Genomic DNA, 21,410 nt, shown 5'->3' on the forward strand with positions numbered 1-21,410 from the left:
ATTCGATTTCATTCTTTCGAAGCTACATTACCATATTTTACATATAACGTATTGTAAGTCCAACTAAGCATGGTAATAAAATGACATGCTTAGTTGCACTGAAAATTCCACATCGTTGTATGAACGTATTACCTTCAGTCTAGTTCTGTCGCTTAATTTGGGAGGCACAAATCCCATCCTTGTACGCATATAATTGATATAAAATAGTTACACAGTTGTACAAGTGGAGCGCAGTTTCAATAGGTCGGAACAATATTTGAAAAAGCACAATTTCCCTCTAATATTACCTTTCTTTTGACTCTCGCAATCAATTTTCGAAATGGTATGTACATCTTGATGTACGCAACAGGTGCATTAAGGTATAACAGATGTCACAATAGATAATGACTGTGTGTATTCACCCTCCACACACGGGTAGCAAAGAAAAACATTGAGATGGTTGCAGTCCACGTAGCCTGCATACAAAAAACATTCTCTCACATCCAATTTGCATGACTGCTTAATTTTGGACTTGCTAATTTCATATTTCTTTGATCGTGTATGAGAATAAAGATATGTTTCAACAGATAGTGATGAAGCAAACAGGCTCTACTCTTCTCGGTAAAAAATGTGTTTCATTTATGTTGACAAGTTGTACATTTGAATTCCTTATTAGAAAGTTTTTCTTTTTTATATAAAAGTTTCTGTTGTGTGAACATGGAGATTCATTCTTTTTTCTTTATTAGGACTATTCCGTTAATTGCTGTTATTTCCAGACAGGCTTAGATGTTCTTAGTGTATAGGCAGTGCCAAGTACCGGTCATTCCTCTCGTGGTTGTTTTCTAAGATAATGATTATGACGATAAAACCATGGAGGTAGAATAAGGAGAGATGGCGCTACAGACTTACGCTGTAAGTTGTTTTGAAGCCACTGGGCGGGGCCTGCCGCCATCTTGGATCCCCTAAAACATTAGCAGACGAGTGTTTGCAATTGCTTCTTGTTTGTTATTTCTGTCTTGTGCATGCGATATTTATTTTATATAGTAAATGTTACACTATTTTAGAGAACAACACAGCATAAGGAACGCAACTTCAAACCTTTTTTTGGTTTTAAATGCGTACTCGATACAGTAATACGACACGAAAATATGACGCTTCTGGCCTCAGACCGTAATTCCTTTTTGTTTATACACTTCGAATAACCGAGATTATAAGTATGTGCTATGAAAAGCGTGCTTTCTTAATCCATGTCCATTCACTTTCATTGTATTTGTGTTGATAATTAATAAAGCAGAACTCCAAAAGCAATGATTGATAGTTTAGAGGCACCTATTTGTATTCGTTGCATTTTCAAGTAAAATGGCAATTTTAAACGTTCAAGTTCGCAAGAAACTTACCTTATTTCCTTTGGTGTCTCGTAGATGTATGGAGGAATGATATGAACAAGTCATCTGTCATGTCAACAAAGTGAAAGATTCGTTAAATTACGAAGGAAAAGAACGGAATGTAAGATTGTCAGGCCCAATGTAGCTTACACATCTGCTTTGTTCATAAATTGTACCTACCAAGTGACATTCAGTGTGCCAAATAACATCAATTTACAGGGTAACAGGACGACACAGTGACTAATGTAATGATCTAAATAGCCTGGACTTATCCCAATAGGGAACTTTGCTTTAACAAATATGGAACCCTTTAAGTACTTATAATTTAACCACTGTAACAGGTGTTCCGCACATTTTAATAAAGATTTAACTAACTACATGTAGTTACATAACTTTTATATTAAATTATTGCATTTTAAAACATTAGTCCCCATTTCCAGGATATTTCTTGCCAGAACTTTTCAGCTACTTGGGAATAACCAAACACTGAAAACCAAGTGTATTGCTCACCTCCAGAGAGCTCTTCGTGATGGACTGATGGGGAATCTGAAGTCAAATCACAGAAATAAAACCATACTGTAAAACTTTACAGTGCATCAGAGTTTCAAGTATATATAAGGAAATAGCGCTTAAATAAGTCCACTTACGAATGAAATGAGACTTGTTTAAACTTTAGACTACAATCAGAACGATTAGTACACCCGTAAGCGACGCAAGCTGGCATTTTTTTTTTTTTATCGAAACACTTCACAACTAAACGGAATCAAACCACCAGAAGCGAATGTTTTGGGGTAGCTAACATGGCGATTCTTCACTTGGGTTGGCTTCAAGTTTGTGACGTCATGACAACTCCTCTTATTTTTACCTCCACGGATAAAACACTATATTCTGTTAATCAATAATGTACCAAAGATTGGAATTCTATAAATTTCAGGTGTAAACGACTGTAGTTAAGAAGTAACGTGAAGCCTAGAGAAGGTAATACGTATATGTCGAAATATTTCTTGTGAAGGCAGTGTTTCATTCCGCGTTACTAACCAATTTCTACTGCGCAGCCATTTTCAGGTAAAAGTGTATCAGTGTTCGTACATAAAGCAGTAACAGATCATAGAAACATCATATGTCATACAAGAAATAAAACATTAGAGAATATATCATTAATACCTAATTTTGTAAACCACATTACAAAAAAAACCATATCCTTAATCATAGTTACAAAATGCATTCGTAGGCTACGGCCAGATTCATGATGAGGTAGCCGTGTTTGGTGTTACGCTTTTCATTGTGATTTTCGGATTCCCAGTTTTCCGAGTATTCTCTCGTGAATCATTCTTTATCATGGTATTGTATATGATCTGTTAATGCTGTAAGTGCGATGAAACGAAAATGGAGACTAGAGGCTGAATGAACAGTTGAAACTAGGCAACAATGTGAAATTAAACGTTCTGTTTCAAATAAATTGGCATGCTCCACGGAAAAGAATAGGCTATTTCAGTTAAATATGTACTTAACCACGGGAAAAATCGGATTTGTAGAAGCACAACTTTTTCAAAAATAACTGCAACGTTCTGCAAGCGATTTATGCTTGCTTTGCTAATAATCAAATCAGAGAATTCAAATAAGTCATTACAACAAATAAAAAATGCGAAGTGAATATATTTAAATTCACTCGACAGCTCCCATCCACAGTAACTACATTTGTTTTCGTTTGATGCTTCTTATGCACAGAAGCGAGCAATAAGAATTGTGTGTGGAGTACATCCTAGGCACTCGTACAGCGATCTGTTTAGAGCTCTACAAATCCTTACAACACCTGCCCAATAGATTTTTTCTCTGATGTGCTTTGTTTGAAAAAAAATAGCAACTTATTCAAAATCAATACCACATACCACAGTTATAACCCCCGAAGGAAACTGGATAACCAATATGAGCAAAAAACGAAAAGCATGGTCCATAAGGGGGTTTTATACGGAGGCACCAAGATTTTTAATGCCCTCCCACCGCACATTAAAGAACTGGTTGGAAAACATACCAAAGTTTAAAGAAAATCTGAAGCAGTTCCTTTTAGATGAATCTTGTTACAGTATTGATGAATTTCTTAGCAAAAATGCATAGAGTCTCTTGTTTGTGCTTAAACCTTACTGTGTGACCTCTGCAATTGATTAATCATACTTGGTAAGTACAGTGTAACTTAATGCAATACCCAAATTTATGTATGTCTGTATATGACACCTGTATAACTTAAGAACTATACCCAAATTTATGTATGACTGTATATTCTTTCAGGTGTCCTGTATCTTAACTAGTATGTAAGGGTATATGCTAAACTTAACAGTTTCTTTAATCTAATGATAAGATCAGTGTATCTGTGACAAAACAATAAGCTGTAAAAACCTTGACTCGTTCTATATCCAGGGATATGTTCCCATATGGATCTATAGAACACGAAATAAATAAATAAATAAATAAATAAATAAATACTCAAGGAAAGCTGCCTTACCGTAAAGCACATATTAGCTTTGCAGCCGTTGTCTTTGGAATCAACGGCATAAATTCCTGTGAGTGGTCCAGATGGTTCTGAACTCCTGATTATCCAATGGATCTCAGTGGAAGGGGCTATGGCTAGTCAGGGTCGACTGGAAATTGGAGAATCTCGTGGCAGAACTTAGATCCGTGATCTAATCGTTTCTCGGATGGACCTACTGTTGTACGGATTTTTCGATTTTTGTTCAAAATGATAATCCCCACAAGAGCGACGAATAGCACCTATGTTTCCCCAGGGGACAGCTGTACAATCTCATGATAAATCCAGAACTAGCTTATCGTGGAATAATTAAACCACTGCATAACATGGTGATTTGATTGATTGATCGACCTGTCTTTAAGCATTTTACATGTACCTGATAGCATTTTACACACATTGTATAGTGGCTTAATAAGTCACATTTTGAACATGTTACAGAAATATAAATGGATTATACTACACATATGTAACAATCAGTAAATATAAATACATTAGCCAGAATGTAAAAAGGAGGAGCAATATATGTGTGGCAGTACTTGTGCTGAGACAATCATTTTAACAGATATAAATGAAATATGCTTTAAACATGTTAATCATTCAGTAGAAATTGGAGTATGAAAATACAGCACAGAAAAGTATGACATAATATAAACGTAATAAACAAAAATAGCACAAATAATATACTGTTCACATCATCAGCAATTTTAGTGGATTAGATCATTCATATAACATATTTTTGATTCTGTCACATAGGACATGTTGTGTGCTGAAGTTTGTGACATATTAAATAATTGTGTACCTGTGTATGTGTAATTATTTTAGGTTTTTTTTTTATTTTTGTGACTGGGATCTAAATCATCTGCTTTGACATGGGTCACACTTATGCATAATCTTTTACAATTCATGGCTGTCTTGGATTTCCTTGGTATGCACCGAGCAGCTGAGAAAAGAGAGGAATGTGTCAGTACATGATGCATAGTTTTTTACTCAGCAATGCACGACATGGCAATTTTCTGCCAAATAAATATTATTTTCCCCTCTTAACAGTATTGCATAAATGAGGTGGCTGTGCAAAAAGGGATAAGTGTTCAGCAATAGCATGTCAGTCACACAAGTTATAAGTTTACGTAGCAAATATGTGACTTGGGCTAACTTTGTGTGTACGTAGTTTGTGCGAGTTTCCCATGGTAATTGAAAATTGAGATGAATGCCAAGAAGCTTAAGTGAGGTACTTCAAGAATATTTAGAGTGGTTAATCTGTAATTAATTTACTCAGAACCATGTAATGGAAATTCTGAGTTATTGTGTACTTTTCTGCTTGAGTGTGTCCGAGTCCCTATCAACTGTATCAAAGGTGGTGTCATCTGCATATAAATCATTTATGTGAATCATGAAAAGGAGAGCTGCGTGGAGTGCCTGCGTTATCTGAGGTGCCATATCATATACTGTGTGGCCCCTACTACCGGTGGTTTGAGTCCTCCCTCGCGCATGGGTGTGTGTCTTGTTCTTAGCACCTCAGAAGTTAGTTTAAGTAGTGTGTATGTCTAGGGACCAATGACCTCAGAAGTTTGGTCCCTTAGGAATTCACATATTTTTTATGAAAAGGAAAGGTCCAAGCACAACACTAAGAATGTTGTTAGCAGATAGATACTTACGGATTTGGAGTAGGGGACCGAGCGAGGTGGCGCAGTGGTTGGCACACTGGACTCTCATTCGGGAGGACGATGGTTCAGTCCCGTCTCCAGCCATCCTGATTTAGGTTTTCCGTGATTTCCCTAAATCGTTTCAGGCAAATGTCGGGATGGTTCCTTTGAAAGGGCACGGCCAATTTCTTTCCCAATCCTTCCCTAACCCGAGCTTGCGCTCCGTCTCTAATGACCTCGTTGTCGACGGGACGTTAAACACTAACCACCACCACCACCTGGAGTAGGGGTTGCAAGCAGTACTTTGCTAATGAAATGGCAACAGTTTTCAGAGACTTTAGTGATATCGTACAGATATGATTTCATGAATGAAGACTGAAACGGTGAGTGAAAATACAAACCAAGGCCAGGAATCGAACTGAGGTTTCCTGTTTACCAGGCAAGTATGTACGCTACTAAGCCACAATATAGATCATGTGATCTTAACATATTCAATGGGTGACGCTGCTTTGACATCTTTAACTTTATTTCACTATCTATATCTCCAAAAATTAGTATTCTATAGTTGCAATATTAGGAAAATGAAAGATGGGTGAAGTAAATGCATTGTTGATGATGGTGATGTTTCGGTGCGCTCAACAGCACGGTTAACAATGCAGGTACAAATTCCCAACCTTTACTCAGTCCAGTCTCGCCACTTTCATGAATGATGATGAAACGATGAGGACAACACAAGCACACAGTCATCTCGAGGAAGGCAAAAATCCCTGACCCCACCGGGGATCGAATCTGGAGATAGCCGCACCGTAGGTACAACCATAACGGAGGGGTATCTGTTGAGAGGCCAGACAAACGTGTGGTTCCTGAAGAGGGGCAGCAGCCTTTTCAGTAGTTGCAAGGGCAGCAGTCTGGATGATTGACTGATCTGGCCTTGTAACAATAACCAAAACGGCCTTGTTGTGCTGGTACTGCGAACGGCTGAAAGCAAGGGGAAACTACAGCCGTAATTTTTCCCAAGGGCATGCAGCTTTACTGTATGATTAAATGATGATGCCGTCCTCTTGGCGAAAATATTCCGGAGGTAAAATAGTCCCCCATTTGGATATCCGGGCGGGGACTACTCAAGACGATGTCATTATCAGGAGAAAGAAAACTGGCATTCTACGGATCGGAGTGTGGAATATCAGATCCCTTAATCTGGCAGGTAGGTTAGAAAATTTAAAAAGGGAAATGGATAGGTTAAAGTTAGATATAGTGGGAACTGATGAAGTTCGGTGGCAGGAGGAACAAGACGTATGGTCAAGTGACTACAGGGTTATAAACACAAAATCAAATAGGGGTAATGCAGGAGTAGGTTTAATAACGAATAGGAATGCGGGTAAGCTACCACAAACAGCAGAGTGAACGCATTATTGTGGCCAAGTTAAAATACGATCAATCAGTTAAACTCTGTTCAGATATTTGTGACGAAGTAATGATGTATGCTTTTTTTCCCTTCCAGAGTGCCCATGCTGTCAACAGTTTCCTGACGAGATAGAGATGTTGTACCGGTATGTATCTGCATGTTGCATTAGCACATGTTGTGCTGAAAGTATGTTTGTCATTAATGCCTGTCATTGTACTGTGTGCTTTGGAGTTATTTTTCACTAAACAGCAGTGCGACATGTACTCATGCTAGCACTATATAAATGCAACTGCATTTTAATGTTTCATGCTGATCGAAGTGTTACTACACACTAGTAAATTTCACTTATTGTCTGAAGCACAATAAATTCCTACTACAGTAGTACAAGTTTTTATGCCAACTAGCTCTGCAGATGACAAAGAACTTGAAGAAATGTATGATGAAATAAAAGAAATTATTCAGATAGTGAAGGGAGATGAAAATTTAATAGTCATGGGTGACTGGAATTTGAGTGTAGGAAAAGGGAGAGAAGGAAACGTAGTAGGTGAATATGGATTGGGGCTAAGAAATGAAAGAGGAAGCTGCCTGGTAGAATTTTGCACAGAACACAACTTAATCATAGCCAACACTTGGTTTAAGAATCATGAAAGAAGGTTGTATACATGGAAGAACCCTGGAGATACTAAAAGGTATCAGATAGATTATATAATGGTAAGACATAGATTTAGGAACCAGGTTTTAAATTGTAAGATATTTCCAGGGGCAGATGTGGACTCTGACCACAATTTATTAGTTATGACCTGTAGATTAAAACTGAAGAAACTCCAAAAAGGTGGGAATTTAAGGAGATAGGACCTGGATAAACTGAAAGAACCAGAGGTTGTACAGAGTTTCAGGGAGAGCATAAGGGATTAATTGACAGGAATGGGGGAAAGAAATACAGTAGAAGAAGAGTGTGTAGCTTCGAGGGATGAAGTAGTGAAGGCAGCAGAGGATCTAGTACGTAAAAAGACGAGGGCTAGTAGAAATGAAAGGAGAAAATATAAAAATGCAGTAAATGAAGCAGGCAAAAACAAATACAAACATCTCAAAAATGAGATCGACAGGAAGTGCAAAATGGCTAAGCAGGCATGGCTAGAGAACAAATGTAAGGATGCAGAGGCTTATCTCACTAGGGGTAAGATAGATACTGCCTACAGGAAAATTAGAGACCTTTGGAGATAAGAGAACCACTTGTATGATTGTCAAGAGCTCAGATGGAAACCCAGTTCTAAGCAAAGAAGGGAAAGCAGAAAGGTTGAAGGAGTATGTAGAGGGTCTACACAAGGGTGATGTACTTGAGGACAATATTATGGAAATGGAAGAGGATGTAGATGAAGATGAAATGGGAGATATGATACTGCGTGAAGAGTTTGACAGAGCACTGAAAGACCTGAGTCGAAACAAGGCCCCCAGACTAGACAACATTCCATTGGAACTACTGACGGCCTTGGGAGAGCCAGTCGTGACAAAAAACTACCATCTGGTGAGCAAGATGTATGAGACAGGCGAAATACCCTCAGACTTAAAGAAGAATATAATAATTCCAATCCCAAAGAAAGCAGGTGTTGACAGATGTGAAAATTACCAAACTATCAGTTTAATAAACCACAGCTGCAAAATACTAACATGAATTCTTTGCAGAGAAATGGAAAAACTAGTAGAAGCTGACCTCAGGGAAGATCAGTTTAGATTCCGTAGAAATACTGGAACACGCGAGGCAATACTGATCTTACGTCTTATCTTAGAATAAAGATTAAGGAAAGGCATACCTACGTTTCTAGCATTTGTAGACTTAGAGAAAGGTTTTGACAATGTTGACTGGAATACTCTGTTTCAAATTCTGAAGGTGGCAGGGGTAAGATATAGGGAGCGAAAGGCTATTTACAATTTGTACAGAAACCAGATGGCAGTTATAAGAGTCGAGGGACATGAAAGAGAAGCAGTGGTTGGGAAGGGAGTAAGACAGGGTTGTAGCCTCTCCCCGTTGTCATTCAATCTGTATATTGAGCAAGCAGTAAAGGAAACAAAAGAAAAATTCGGAGTAGGTTTTGAAACCCATCGAGAAGAAACAAAAACTTTGAGGTTCGCTGATGACATTGTAATTCTGTCAGAGACAGCAAAGGACTTGGAAGAGCAGTTGAATGGAATGGACAGTGCCTTGAAAGGAGGATATAAGATGAAGAATATAAGATGAACATCAACAAAAGCAAAATGTGGATAATGGAATGTAGTCGAATTAAGTCAGGTGATGCTGAGAGAATTAGATTAGGAAATGAGACACTTGAAGTAGTAAAGGAGGTTTGCTATTTGTGGAGCAAAATAATTGATGATGGTCGACGTAGAGAGGATATAGAATGTAGACTGGCAATGGCAAGGGAAGCGTTTCTGAAGAAGAGAAATTTGTTAACATTGAGTATATATTTAAGCGTCAAGAAGTCATTTCTGAAAGTATTTGTATTGAGTGTAGTCATGTATGGAAGTGAAACATGGACGATAAATAGTTTAGACAAGAAGAGAATAGAAGCTTTCGAAATGTGGTGCTACAGAAGAATGCTGAAGATTAGATGGGTTGATCACATAACTAATGAGGAAGTATTGAATAGGATTGGGGAGAAGAGAAGTTTGTGGCACAACTTGACCAGAAGAAGGGATCGGTTGGTAGGACATGTTCTGAGGCATCAAGGGATTACCAATTTAGTATTGGAGGGCGGTATGGAGAGTAAAAATCGTTGAGGGAGACCAAGAGATGAATACACTAAGCAGATTCAGAAGGATGTAGGTTGCAGTAGGTAGTGGGAGATGAATAAGCTTGCACAGGATAGAGTAGCATGGAGTTATTCCATCATAAAGTTTGTTGTAAATAATCCACTACAGTTCAAAAGGAACAATGATGTTCATTATTACAATACCAGGAGGAGAAATGACATTTATCACTCCAGATTAAGAGTGTCTTTAGCACGAAAAGCAATGCACAGTGCTAAAACAAGACTTTCGTTCACTTACACAGTGATATAAAATGTCTTGATAATGTCCTGACAAACGATCATGGTAGTGAGTGTTATATTAAAATGTTTTACATTTTTTATGTTACACTTTCTGATATGTTCCTCACCCATGAGAATCACTTCGTTTTTACGGTCTATGGAATGAAAACTGAATCTAGTCTTATCTAATTTAACCACACAATAAAATTTGTAAATAAACTGAGAAAGTTTCTCTTTGACAACTTCTGTTTCATACAATAATTTCTGTTATGCTAATGTGTAAAAAGTGGTCGGTAGGAATTACTAACTGACATCTGTATATCTTCTTCCTTTTTGTAAGACAGAAATGTTCAGAATGTAATCATACATACAAATGAGTTTGTGGTGTGAATGTAAAATGTCTCATTCCACATAATTATGATATATCATGTAAAATGATCCATGGAACATGTAACTAACTGACACCAGTACTCTCAGAATCAGCAGTGAGCAGCATTTTGCAGCTTGTGCTGTAGAAGCAGAAATTAATGACAAGGTCATAGTTTTACGTTTTAGTTCATGAAGTGCAAAAAGTAAAATTTTTGCCCTTCACAAAATGAAAAGGAAAAAGTACTATCTTATGGCTATAATATCAATGAGTCATTGTTGAAAGCGGCTAACTCATCCAAATATGTGGGTGTAGCACTTTGTGTGGATATGAAATGGAATGATCACGTAGGTTCAGTTATGGATAAAGCAGGTGGCAGCCTTCAGTGTATGGTGGAATATTGTATAAATGCAATATGTCTACCAAAGAGATTGATTACAAATCACTCATGTGACTGGTATTAGAATATTGCTCAAGTGTGTGGGATCCATACTAGATAGGACTAACAGGGGAGACCAAATGTGTACACAGAAGGGCAGCACAAATACTCACAGGTATTTTTAATCCATGGGAGAGTGTCACATAGAAACTGAAGGAACTCTTGAAGACAGATGTAAACTACCGCAAGAATGTCTGTTAACAAAGTTTCAAGAACGGGCTTTAAATGATCACTCTAGAGATATGTTACAACCCCCTATGTATTGCTCACAGAGGGATCTTCAATCAATCATTCTTCCTGCATCCTACACTTCAAGCATGAACTGAATTGGAAGGAACCCTAATAACTGGTTCAATCGGATGTAACCTCTGCCATACACCTCACAATGGTTTGCAGAGTATAGATATACAGGGTGTTACAAAAAGGTATGGCCAAACTTTCAGGAACCATTCCTCACACACAAAGAAAGAAAATATGTTATGTGGACATGTGTCCAGAAACGCTTCCTTTCCATGTTAGAGCTCATTTTATTACTTCTCTTAAAATGAGATTAACAATGGAACGGAAACACACAGCAACAGAATGTACCAGCGTGACTTCAAACACTTTGTTACACGAAATGTTCAAAATGTCCTCCGTTAGCGTGGATACATGCTTCCACCTTCCGTCGCACGGAATCCCTGATGCGCTGATGCAGCCCTAGAGAATGGCGTATTGTCACAGCTGTCCACAATATGAGCACAAAGAGTCTCTGCATTTGGTACCGGGGTTGCGTAGACAAGAGCTTTCAAATGCCCCCATAAATGAAAGTCAAGAGGGTTGAGGTCAGGAGAGGGTAGAGGCCATGGAATTGGTCCGCCTCTACCAATCCATCGGTCACTGAATCTGTTGTTGAGAAGCATGCAAACACTTCGAATGAAATGTGCAGGAGCTCCATTGTGCATAAACCACATGTTGTGTCGTACTTGTAAAGGCACATGTTCTAGCAGCACAGGTAGAGTATCCCGTATGAAATCATGACAACGTGTTCCATTGAGCTTAGGTGGAAGAACATGGGGCCCAAACGTTCACGGAAAATTGGTGTTGATTACGTGATTGCACAATTGCGTGTGGATTCTCGTCAGCCCACACATGTTGATTGTGAAAATTTACAATTTGATCACGTTGGAATGAAGCCTCATCCATAAAGAGAACAGTTGCACTGAAATGAGGATTGACACATTGTTGGATGAACCATTCGCAGAAGTGTACCTGTGGAGGTCAATCAGCTGCTGATAGTGCCTGCACACACTGTACATGGTACGGAAACAACTGGTTCTTCAGTAACACTCTCCATACAGTGACGTGGTCAACGTTATGTTGTACAGCAGCAACTTCTCTGATGCTGACATTAGGGTTATCGTCAACTACACGAAGAATTGCCTCATCCATTGCAGGTGTCCTCGTCGTTCTAGGTCTTCCCCAGTCGCGAGTCATGGGCTGGAATGTTCCGTGCTCCCTAAGATGCCGATCAATTGCTTCAAGCGTCTTCCTCTTGGGACACTTTCGTTCTGGAAATCTGTCTCGATACAAACGTATCACGCCACAGCTAGTGCCCCTTGCTGATCCATACATCAAATGGGCATCTGCCAACTCCGCATTTGTAAACATTGCACTGACTGCAAAACCATGTTAGTGATGAACGCTAACCTGTTGATGCCATGTACTGATGTGCTTGATGCTAGTACTGTAGAGCAGTGAGTCGCATGTCAACACAAGCACTGAAGTCAACATTACCTTCCTTCAATTGGGCCAACTGGCAGTGAATTGAGGAAGTACAGAACATACTGATGAAACTAAAATGAGCTTTAACGTGGAAATTAAGTGTTTCTGGACACATGTCCACATAACATCTTTTCTTTATTTGTGTGTGAGGAATGTTTCCTGAAAGTTTGGCCGCACCTTTTTGTAACACCCTGTAGATGTAGTTGAAACTTTCATGAGTGACAGCAAAGTGCGGTAATGGTGCAGAAAGCTTGAAGTAGGACATACAGACATTCATAATGTAGAAGTAGATGTTTGCAAAACATGGTGACATAGGAAAGTTAGTTCTTGAGATTCTTTCATAATATTGCAGTCTGTGCACGGGACAGAAAAAAAGTTGAGCTGGTGGGAAAAATTAGGACCTTTAAGACATGACTTTCAGTGCTATAAAAGAAATGGAAAGCTTAAGGTCAGAGAAGGTAACTAGCAGTTGGAAATGCTAGCAGGAAAGAAAGGCCACAGGAAGAGAACAGTATGAGAGAGCTTTCTCACTGGTACTGAAAATAGTTTGTCCTGCTACCTTAGCTAAATAAGAATGTAACCATACATGTAGGTGTAGGCTAATCACAGCAGGCTTTCAGCAGAAAAGCAGCAATTTCAGGAAAAAGTAGCAAAGAGGAGGAAAGTCCTAATAGTTAGTAGTCACGGAAGAGGTGTAGATCAGTTGTTACACTAAGAAGTAGGGACTGCATGCTAGGTCACAATTTTTTACAACCCAAGTGCCAGTCTTACCCAAGTGATAGAGGACAGTGGTTACAATATCAAGAGTGACCTGCTAAATATAGCTTCAGTGACAACCTGTACAAATGCTGAAATGTTTCCTGTTCTGAGGCACTTTGTCTGACCACAGTTGACCAGCTCTGTGAGATAGATCAATCACTTCTGTCAGGTGTTGGGTCAAACATAGATTTGTTTTCTGTTGATGCTATTGTCAAGGGGGGTTTTACAAGGCGTGGCCTACACTGTCTAGTCACATTAATGTGACCTCCTGCCAAAAGCCTGGATAACCACCTTTTGCAGTGGGCACTGCTGTGAGATGTGCAGGAAATGAGTCAATAATTTCTGGAAGGTACTAACAGGGATGTAAAGTTATGCTTACTCAAGTTCCATAACTAGCTGTGCTAGATTTCTTGGCTGAGGATCTGTGGCAGGAAGAGCACAATTGAGGTGGTCCCACACTCTCAATTGGGCTTAAATCCAGAGAGTCTGGTGGCCGGTGGGAGTACACTACACTCTTGTTGATGCCCTACAAACTAAGCACGTACACTGTGAGCTGTGTGACATGTTGCATTGTTCTGCTGGTAGAGACCACCGTGCTAAGGAAAAACAAACTGGAAGTAGGGGTGGATATGGTCCCCAAGGATAGACACATGCTTGTTTTGATGCATTATGCCTTCCAGAATGACGAGATCACCAAGGGAATGCCATGAAGACATTCCCTAGAACCTAAAACTCCCTCCTGCATCCTGGATCCTTCTGATAATTGTCCCAGGGTGTTTGCTTTCAATTGGAAGGAGCATAAAACGTGATTCATCTGGAAGGCCACCTGTTGCCACTCACTCAATGGGCATCCAGTTGTGGTATAGACGTGCAAATTCCAGTCATCATTGCTGATAAATAGCAGTCGGTGTAAGTGCTTGAACCAGGTGCCTGCTGTGGAGGCTCATATGCAGCAATGTTTGCTGGACGTTCATGAGGAGACACTGTTGGTAGCCCCTTGCTTCATCTTGACAGTCAGTTGCTCAACAGTTGCACATCTGTTTGCCCATATGCATCTCCGCAGCCACTGTTCACCTATGTCATGTATGACCCATGATGCACCACAACAGCCTTGGACCGACTTTGGTAGCGCCATTTTGCCATTGTAATGGGACAAACAGGGTGGCTTAACTGAATATTACAGCACTACATATTAGTATACAACCCAAATACCAAATAGCTCCCATCTCTGTATATTTTACAAATGCATATTGTCACACACTACATGGCAGAATGCAATGTTAATGAAACCTATGAAGCTTTGAGTAGCTAACCAAGTAACAGTAGTATTTAGAATTAATTTATCAAGAAAAATTGTAAACAAACAGCATGTTTTCATGTTGTTGTTGTTGTTGTGGTCTTCAGTCCTGAGACTGGTTTGATGCAGCTCTCCATGCTACTCTATCCTGTGCAAGCTTCTTCATCTCCCAGTACCTACTGCAACCTACATCCTTCTGAATCTGCTTAGTGTACTCATCTCTCGGTCTCCCTCTACGATTTTTACCCTCCACACTGCCCTCCAATGCTAAATTTGTGATCCCTTGATGCCTCAAAACATGTCCTACCAACCGATCCCTTCTTCTAGTCAAGTTGTGCCACAAACTTCTCTTCTCCCCAATCCTATTCAATACCTCCTCATTAATTACATGATCTATCCACCTTATCTTCAGCATTCTTCTGTAGCACCACATTTCGAAAGCTTCTATTCTCTTCTTGTCCAAACAAGTTATCGTCCATGTTTCACTTCCATACATGGCTACACTCCAAACAAATACTTTCAGAAACGACTTCCTGATACATAAATCTATATTCGATGTTAACAAATTTCTCTTCTTCAGAAACGCTTTCCTTGCCATTGCTAGTCTACATTTTATATCCTCTCTACTTCGACCATCATCAGTTATTTTACTTCCTAAATAGCAAAACTCCTTTACTACTTTAAGTGTCTCATTTCCTAATCTAATTCCCTCAGCATCACCCGATTTAATTTGACTACATTCCATTATCCTCGTTTTGCTTTTGTTGATGTTCATCTTATATCCTCCTTTCAAGACACTGTCCATTCCGTTCAACTGCTCTTCCAAGTCCTTTGCCGTCTCTGACAGAATTACAATGTCATCGGCGAACTTTAAAGTTTTTACTTCGTCTCCATGAATTTTAATACCTACTCCAAATTTTTCTTTTGTTTCCTTTACTGCTTGCTCAATATACAGATTGAATAACATCGGGGAGAGGCTACAACCCTGTCTCACTCCTTTCCCAACCACTGCTTCCCTTTCATGCCCCTCGACTCTTATGACTGCCATCTGGTTTCTGTACAAATTGTAAATAGCCTTTCGCTCCCTGTATTTTACCCCTGCCACCTTTAGAATTTGAAAAAGAGTATTCCAGTCAACATTGTCAAAAGCTTTCTCTAAGTCTACAAATGCTAGAAATGTAGGTTTGCCTTTTCTTAATCTTTCTTCTAAGATAAGTCGTAAGGTCAGTATTGCCTCACGTGTTCCAACATTTCGACGGAATCCAAACTGATCCTCCCCGAGGTCCGCATCTACCAGTTTTTCCATTCGTCTGTAAAGAATTTGCGTTAGTATTTTGCAGCTGTGACTTATTAAACTGATAGTTCGGTAATTTTCACATCTGTCAGCACCTGCTTTCTTTGGGATTGGAATTATTATATTCTTCTTGAAGTCTGAGGGTATTTCGCTTGTCTCATACATCTTGCTCACCAGCTGGTAGAGTTTTGTCACGACTGGCTCTCCCAAGGCCGTCAGTAGTTCTAATGGAATGTTGTCTACTCCGGGGGCCTTGTTTCGACTCAGGTCTTTCAGTGCTCTGTCAAACTCTTCACGAAGTATCGTATCACCCATTTCATCTTCATCTACATCCTCTTCCATTTCCATAATATTGTCCTCAAGTACATCACCCTTGTATAAACCTTCTATATACTCCTTCCACCTTTCTGCCTTCCCTTCTTTGCTTAGAACTGTGTTGCCATCTGAGCTCTTGATATTCATACACGTGGTTCTCTTCTCTCCAAAGGTCTCTTTAATTTTCCTGTAGGCAGTATCTATCTTACCCCTAGTGAGATAAGCCTCTACATCCTTACATTTGTTCTCTAGCCATGCCTGCTTAGCCATTTTGCACTTCCTGTCGATCTCATTTTTGAGACGTTTGTATTCGTTTTTGCCTGCTTCATTTACTGCATTTTTATATTTTCTCCTTTCATTTCTACTAGCCCTCGTCTTTTTACGTACTAGATCCTCTGCTGCCTTCACTACTTCATCCCTCAAAGCTACACACTCTTCTTCTACTGTATTTCTTTCCCCCATTCCTTTCAATTAATCCCTTATGCTCTCCCTGAAACTCTGTACAACCTCTGGTTCTTTCAGTTTATCCAGGTCCCATCTCCTTAAATTCGCACCTTTTTGCAATTTCTTCAGTTTTAATCTACGGTTCATAACCAATAGATTGTGGTCAGAGTCCACATCTGCCCCTGGAAACGTCCTACAATTTAAAACCTGGTTCCTAAATCTATGTCTTACCATTATATAATCTATCTGATACCTTTTAGTATCTCCAGGGTTCTTCCACGTATACAACCTTCTTTCATGATTCTTAAACCAAGTGTTACCTATGACTAAGTTGTGTTCTGTACAAAATTCTACTAGGCAGCTTCCTCTTTCATTTCTTAGCCCCAATCCATATTCACCTACTATGTTTCCTTCTCTCCCTTTTCCTACACTCGAATTCCAGTCACCCATTACTATTAAATTTTCGTCTCCCTTCACTATCTGAATAATTTCTTTTATTTCATCGTACATTTCTTCAATTTCTTCGTCATCTGCAGAGCTAGTTGGCATATAAACTTGTACTACTGTAGTAGGTGTGGGCTTTGTATCTATCTTGGCCACAATAATGTGTTCACTATGCTGTTTGTAGTAGCTTACCCGCATTCCTATTTTCCTATTCATTATTAAACCTACTCCTGCATTACCCCTATTTGATTTTGTGTTTATAACCCTGTAATCACCTGACCAGAAGTCTTGTTCCTCCTGCCACCGAACTTCACTAATTCCCACTATATCTAACTTTAACCTATCCATTTCCCTTTTTAAATTTTCTAACCTACCTGCCTGATTAAGGGATCTGACATTCCATGCTCCGATCCGTAAAACGCCAGTTTTCTTTCTCCTGATAACGACATCCTCCTGAGTAGTCCCCGCCCGGAGATCCGAATGGGGGACTATTTTACCTCCGGAATATTTTACCCAAGAGGATGCCATCAGTATTTAATCATACAGTAAAGCTGCATGTCCTCGGGAAAAATTACGGCTGTAGTTTCCCCTTGCTTTCAGCCGTTCGCAGTACCAGCACTGCAACGCCGTTTTGGTTAATGTTGCAAGGCCAGATCAGTCAATCATCCAGACTGTTTCCCCTGCAACTACTGAAAAGGCTGCTGCCCCTCTTCAGGAACCACACGTTTGTCTGGCCTCTCAACAGATACCCCTCCGTTGTGGTTGCACCTACGGTACGGCCATCTGTATCGCTGAGGCACGCAAGCCTCCCCACCAACGGCAAGGTCCATGGTTCATGGGGGGATGTTTTCATATTTTGATAAAACCTGTATGTTTCACAAAAACAACATAAGATCAAGCCAAGCAATACATCTGGAACTTAAGGAAATGTTAGCTACAAAATCCAAATTTTAATTAAGAAGAAAATCAACATTATAGGTTTTGCATTAATTTATCAATCATTAAAATACTTGTTTCTACAGAAAATCGTGAAGTCCAACGTCCAAGGTAATCATTATTATGTGCTAATTTGGTGATTTATTACATGTAAAACCACAGTAATGGAAACATAGGTAATTGGCTTTTTAATTACGAGCCTAGACATTATATTTTCATATTTTGTCAAAATCTGTTAACTTCATCAAAAAAAAAAAAAAAAAAAAGAAAGAAAAAAGAAAAACAGCTTAATGGGGATATCAAGGAATATGTCTGGAATTCATGAAAATGTCATCCATAAAAGCAAATTTGTAACTAAGAAGAAAATCAATATTTTGTATTATTGGATCAGATATAAAAGATTATTTTGCACTTTAAATTATGAAATTCACAATTACAACCACTATGTATAAATTTGGCAATTCACAATAAGTACCAAGGAGGTTTCAAGTGGACACACACACACACACACACACACACACACACACACACACACACACACACCCATCCGCACATACACAGACATAAGCAGACATATTTAACGGCTATATATATATATGTCTGTGTATGTGCGGATGGATATGTGTGTGTGTGTGTGTGTGCGCGAGTGTACATCTGTCCTTTTTTTCCCCTAAGGGAAGTCTTTCCGCTCCCGGGATTGGAATGACTCCTTACCCTCTCCCTTAAAACCTACATCCTTTCGTCTTTCCCTCTCCTTCCTGAAGAAGCAACCATCGGTTGCGAAAGCTAGCAATTCTGTGTGTGTGTTTGTGTGTTTTGTTCATGTGCCTGTCTGCTGGCGCTTTCCCGCTTGGTAAGTCTTGGAATCTTTGTTTTTAATATATTTTTCCCATGTGGAAGTTTCACCAAGTGGTAGCAGAAGGCAGAAAAAACATAAAAGAATGTTATAATAAGGCAAGCCCGTGGCTCCCTGTTCAGACAGAAGGGTTGAAGGGAAAGGAAGAGAGGTGAAGGAAAAGGGTTGGAGAGGTCTAGGAAAAGGGGTAGATTTCAGAAAAGTCACCAAGAACTGCAGATCAGGCGAGATTTATCAAATGGGATGAGAAGGAAAGACTTTCCTTCCCATCCCTTGCTGTAAGTTTCATCTGACCGCAGTTGTGGGTCACTTTCCTGAAATATACCCGTTTTTCCTAGACCTCTCCAATCCTTTCCCTTCATCCCTCATCACTGCTGGTCATATGTAAAGTATAAACATTCATGCTTGATTTGTAGATGGTACATAATGCTATGCACAGTATATGTTAACTGTGGTGGCACGTGAAAATTTATCCCTGCACTGCTAGTGCTGCCACATGGTGGTGTCTGTAAGTAGTTGTTATACAGTGATGTCAAACATAGGTGATAGTCACATTAATGTGACCTTGTGACCTGACTGTGTGTATCTAAACAGTAATACGAAAAAATAATTCTATAGGACAGAGAAATAAAAAATCTACTCACCAAGTGGTGGCAGAAAAAACGTAAAAGAAGGTTATAATTAGGCAAGCTTCCAGAGCCAGTGGCTCCTTGTTCAGACAGAAGGGTTGAAGGAAAAGAAGAGGGATGAAGGGAAAGGACTGGAGAGGTCTAGGAAAAACGGGTATATTTCAGGAAAGTGACCCACAACTGCGGTCAGGTGAAACTTACAGCAAGGGATGGGAAGGAAAGTCTTTCCTTCTCATCCCGTTTGGTAAGTCTCGCCTGACCTGCAGTTCTGGGTGACTTTTCTGAAATCTACCCCTTTTCCTAGACCTCTCCAACCCTTTTCCTTCACCTCTCTTCCTTTCCTTTCAACCCTTCTGCCTGAACAAGGAGCCACTGGCTCGTAACGCATACCTAATTTTAACCTTTTTGTATGTGTGTGCCACCATTTGGTAAGTAGATTTTTCATTTATCCATCCAATTAAATTATTTTACCAGTCATAGGAAAAGGATGATAGCAGAATCTTCCATAGGAGGACACCAAACCTCATGGGCATATTCCTGCAGTTATTGTCATGACAGCAGCATTTTTTTAGACTAATTCAGATTTAAGGTTATCAATATTAAAATAAAACTTCCTGGCAGATTAAAACTGTGTGCCCGACCAAGACTCGAACTCGGGACCTTTGCCTTTCGCGGGCAAGTGCTCTACCAACTGAGCTACCGAAGCACGACTCACACCCGGTACTCACAGCTTTACTTCTGCCAGTACCTCGTCTCCTACCTTCCAAACTTTACAGAAGCTCTCCTGCGAACCATGCAGAACTAGCACTCCTGAAAGAAAGGATATTGCGGAGACATGGCTTAGTCTCAGCCTGGGGGATGTTTCCCGAGTTCGAGTCTCGGTCGGGCACACAGTTTTAATCTGCCAGGAAGTTTCATATCAGCGCACACTCCGCTGCAGAGTGAAAATCTCATTCAGTATTAAGATAATTAAATGTACCTGAAAATTCAGAGTTTAAAAATGTGAAGACAAAAGAAGGGTAAAATACACATATTCCAACAAAGTATTACAAGGCTAAAAACTAAAACCAATGAACTATATGTTTTTCTGAATACAATTTGATAACAGACAAAGGTATGCTGAATATGGATGGATATAATGTAGCATCCAGTTACAGCATATTAGGGGTAGTGAAAGGAGGAGTTGCTATTTAATTTAGGATGGGATATAAAGACAATGACACTTGTTGATTTTGCAGTGATCAGCATTTTGAAAATTGTGATGCAGAAGTACATTTTCATGGAATGTCAATAACAATAGTCACAATATACAGCGCTCCATCTGGAAATTTTCAATTATTCATGAAACAACATTGTGCATGATCAAATTTCTTGATTATTAAGCAGAATGAGGTAATATTAAGTGGAGATTTAAATTTAATTTTTTAAGAGCATACCTATGCTAGGGTTATAACTGAGTCCCTTGGCATTTCATATAGTCTGGCTAACCTCATATGATTTGCAACAAGAGTTTTGGAAACCAGCAGCACTGCTTTTGCCAACATTTTTATAGATATATCAAGACTACAAAGTTCTAGTGTAATTCCCATAGGTAATGGAATGGCCTCTCAGACCACGATGCTCAATTGCCTGTGTTCAGAGTGCATCACATAAGTAAAAAAAAAAAAATTGGAAAACTACCAGGGAGTCGATTTTAACCTGGGAAATGATTAAGCCAATGACTAATAACAGCATGGTTGCAGTGAAAATGCACTTTATTATTTACAGTGGTACAACCTCATAAAAGTTTAACAGGCCTAAAGCTCAGAGTACACTACTCTCCTCTCGAGATATTCCACTTGTGTCTGCCGCCACACTGGTCAAAGAATCTTATCTCCTCCACTGCTGCTGTAGCTCGTGAAGTC

The 21,410-nt window shown here is 39.4% G+C and overlaps 1 long non-coding RNA gene across 3 annotated transcripts in view; it reads right to left on the reverse strand.

The window, feature by feature from the left end:
- Positions 1-21,410, reverse strand: part of LOC126291930 (uncharacterized) — a 108,269-nt gene that overhangs the window by 8,685 nt on the left and 78,174 nt on the right. The gene's annotated exons all lie outside the window — the stretch shown is intronic.

The sequence above is a fragment of the Schistocerca gregaria genome, chromosome 9 (genome assembly GCF_023897955.1).
Source record: "Schistocerca gregaria isolate iqSchGreg1 chromosome 9, iqSchGreg1.2, whole genome shotgun sequence".
Classification (NCBI taxonomy): domain Eukaryota; kingdom Metazoa; phylum Arthropoda; class Insecta; order Orthoptera; family Acrididae; genus Schistocerca; species Schistocerca gregaria.